General features: G+C 49.6%; 1 pseudogene; it reads left to right on the forward strand.

The window, feature by feature from the left end:
* Positions 1-2896: 2896 nt before the first annotated feature.
* On the forward strand, positions 2897-3043 carry LOC118654936 (annotated as a pseudogene).
* Positions 3044-3390: the final 347 nt, after the last annotated feature.

A 3390-nucleotide genomic window follows, 5' to 3' on the forward strand; every position in this document is an offset into this window, starting at 1 on the left:
GAGAAGTTTAAAGTAATTATTATAAATATATTAAAGAAATTAGAGCTATGATAGCTGAAATTAATTCAGAGGTAGAGAATATCAATAGACGACTAGAATCTATTAAAATAATCAAATATACATTCTACTGTTCACAAATGCATCATCTGAAATTAAAAATTAGGAATACTATACATAACAGAATATATGATTAGTGCACTTAAAGGCAAGTCAAAAGAAAATATTCCCAATAAGTCAAATTTTTTTTAAAAAATAGAAAGAACAAAACAGAGCACAAAAGACATGTGAAAAAGAATCCAAGAGAAGACTTTACCAGCAATCCTATCTAATAAAAGAGAAACATGGTAATTAGCGTACGACCGCTACCCTTCCCATTGGCTAAGCAGGGCAATATGCAAATAAACTGCCAGCCAAGATGGCGGCCGGTAGCCAGGCAGCTTGAAACTAACATGAGGCTTGCTTGCTTCAGTGATGGAGGAAACCAACGTTCCCCGCCTGCCTTGCCGGCCTCTGAGCCTGCAGTTTGAAACATTGTAACAAATATAGAAGCTAAACAAAACCCCAGAAACCCGCTTTCAGCACCAAGGATCTCAGAGCTGGAGTTGATACAGTGTTTTGAGATTATAGAACCCAAACAAACGAGATACCTGCTTTCAGCAGCAGAGGCCTCAGAGCTGGAGCCAGTGCTAAAGTTGGCCCAGAATAAAAAAAAAGAAAAAAAGGAGTGGATGGGAGCTTCAGTCACCCGCCATCCTGAAAACAGCCATCAGTCCCTCACCCAGACTGGCCAGGACCACAGTGGGGACCCCCACCCTGAAGGGTGTGTGATCAGATGCAAACAGCCATCATCCCCTCACCCAGGCTGGCTAGGCACCCAAGTGGGGACCCCCACTGTGAAGGGTGTGTGACCAGGTGCAAACAGCCATCATCCCCTCACCCAGGCTGGCAAAGCACCCCAGTGGGGACCCCCACCCTGATCCAGGACACCCTTCAGGGCAAACCAGCCAGCCCCCACCAATGCACCAGGCCTCTATTCTATATAGTAAAAGGGTAATATTCCTCCCAGCACCAGGATCAGCAGAGCCATGAGGCCTCCCGGCACCGGGATCAGCATGACAGGGGACAGCGCCCAAACCCCCTGATTGCCCTGCAGCTCTTTGTGTGACAGGGGATGGGGCCACAACCTCCCTATCCGCCCTGCTCTGTTTGTGACAGGGGAAGGCGCTCCAAGCCCCTGATCAACCCTGCTCTGTTCTTGATAGGGGGGAGCTCCCCAACCCCCTGATCGCCCTGCGGCTCTGTGTGTGACAGGCTGCGGCCCCCCAACCCCCTGATTGTCCCTGCTCTGTGTGTGACAGGGTGCGGCGCCCCAAATCCCCCACCCCACGGGCCCTGCTCTGTGTGTGACAGGGTAGAGCCATAACCTCCCCACTGGCCCTGCCCTGAGTGTGACAGGGTGTGGTGCCCCAAGCCCCTGATCGGCCCTGCTCTGTGTGTGACAGGGGGCAGTGCCCCAACTGCCCTATCGGCCATACTCTGTGAGTGACAGGGGGGAGCTCCCCAACCCCCTGATAGACCCTGCTCTGTGCGTCACAGGGCACAGAGCCCCAACCCCCTGATTGGCCCTGCTCTGTGCGTGACCGGGATGGCACCAAAACCTCCCCATCCACCCTGCCTTGAGTGTGACAGGGGGTGGTTCCCCAACCCCCCAATTAGCCCTACCCTGAGCATGACTGAGGGTGGCATCGCAACCTCCCAATCCGCCCTGCTCTGTGCATGACAGGGGCGGTGCCCCAACTCCCCAATCAGCCCTGCTCTGAGCCCGACCAGGGGCTGCACCTAGGGATTTGGCCTGTCCTCTACCACCTGGGAGCAGGCCTAAGCCAGGAGGTCGTTATCTCCTGAGGGGTCCCAGACTGGGAGAGGGCACAGGCCGGGCTGAGGGACCCCCCTCCCTGCCGAGTGCACAAATTTTTGTGCACCGGGCCTCTAGTCTATAATAATAAAAGGGTAATATGCTAATTAGGGCAGACATCTTACAGACATCCATACAGACAAAGCCATAGTGACTGCAAAGCCCTGGGCTCAGGCTGCTGTGGGCTCAGGCAGCCTTGAGCCCCAGTAGCTGCAAGGTCCGGGGCTCAGGCCTCGCAGCCACCATGGCCAGCAGTGGCAGCAGCAACAGGGTGATGGGGGCAGCGCCTTCCCCTTATCAGCCCGGTTGCCTCCCCCACAGGGTGGTCATACTGTGGCTTAGGTCTGCTCTCTGGGGGTAGCAGGCCTAAGCTGTCAGAAGGACATCCCCTGAGGGCTCCCAGACTGTGAGAGGGGGCAGGCCAGGCTGAGGGACCCACCTAGTGCACAAATTTTTGTGCTGCGAGCCTCTAGTTAGATATAATTATTGAATTTTTTTATTTTATAAAATCTGCATTGAAAAATGAGCAGTGCTTACCAAGAGCAAAACAACAATAAAAAATCCCCAATGTTTGAAGAGACTTGACAAAGAAAGAAATCATGTGATTGGTGAAATTTAAAAGATTACTGGCCTCAAGAATAAATAAACAAACAACTGCTCTGATCCATAGTAAAAATGCAAGCACCATTTGTTTCCCCTACCCTCTGTCCAGTGGACAAAAGGTCTAAAGAGACCCTTGATAATAGAAGATACAGGAATGACCAATACAAAATGAAAACAAGTATTCAATAGCATTAGTTATCAAGAAAATGCAAAATAAAACTAAAATACCGGCTGTAATGCTTAAACTTTTTAAATGTTTTATTATACCAAGCATTGGAGAGAATGTAAAGCACCAAAAACTGTCATATACAGTGGTACAATTGCTTTGAAAAAATATTTTGCAATTTTTTTTTCCTTATAGATTTTATTTTATTTTTTATTGCTTCTCGGCCTTTTGGCTAAGATCAAGTATAGATTTTATTTTATTTTTTAGCTAGAGACCTGGGGCATGGATTCGTGCACCAGTAGGGTTCCTCAGCCTGCCCTGTGCCCTCTTGCAATCTAAGAGCTTTCGGGGAATGTCGGAGAGCCTGTTTCAGCCTGATCCCTGCAGGCCAGGCTGAGGCACCCCACTGGTGCACGATTGGGGCTAAGGAAGGACCACAGAAAGGCTCCAGGGCGTGTCTGGCCCATCTTGCCCAGTCCTGATTGGCAGGACCCCAGCAGCAAGCAAAGCTACTGGTCCAAGCATCTGTCCCCTGATGGTCAGTGCGCATCATAGCAACTGGTCAAATGGTTGAATGACTTTTCAGACACTTAGCATATTAGGCTTTTATTATATAGGATTAAATTTGTTGCAGTGACATAGGTTATAATATCCATGTTGCTGCAAATGGCAGTATTTAATCTTATGTCTGAGCAGTATTCCATTG

Source organism: Myotis myotis, unplaced genomic scaffold (assembly GCF_014108235.1).
Source record: "Myotis myotis isolate mMyoMyo1 unplaced genomic scaffold, mMyoMyo1.p scaffold_m19_p_4, whole genome shotgun sequence".
Taxonomy (NCBI): Eukaryota; Metazoa; Chordata; class Mammalia; order Chiroptera; family Vespertilionidae; genus Myotis; species Myotis myotis.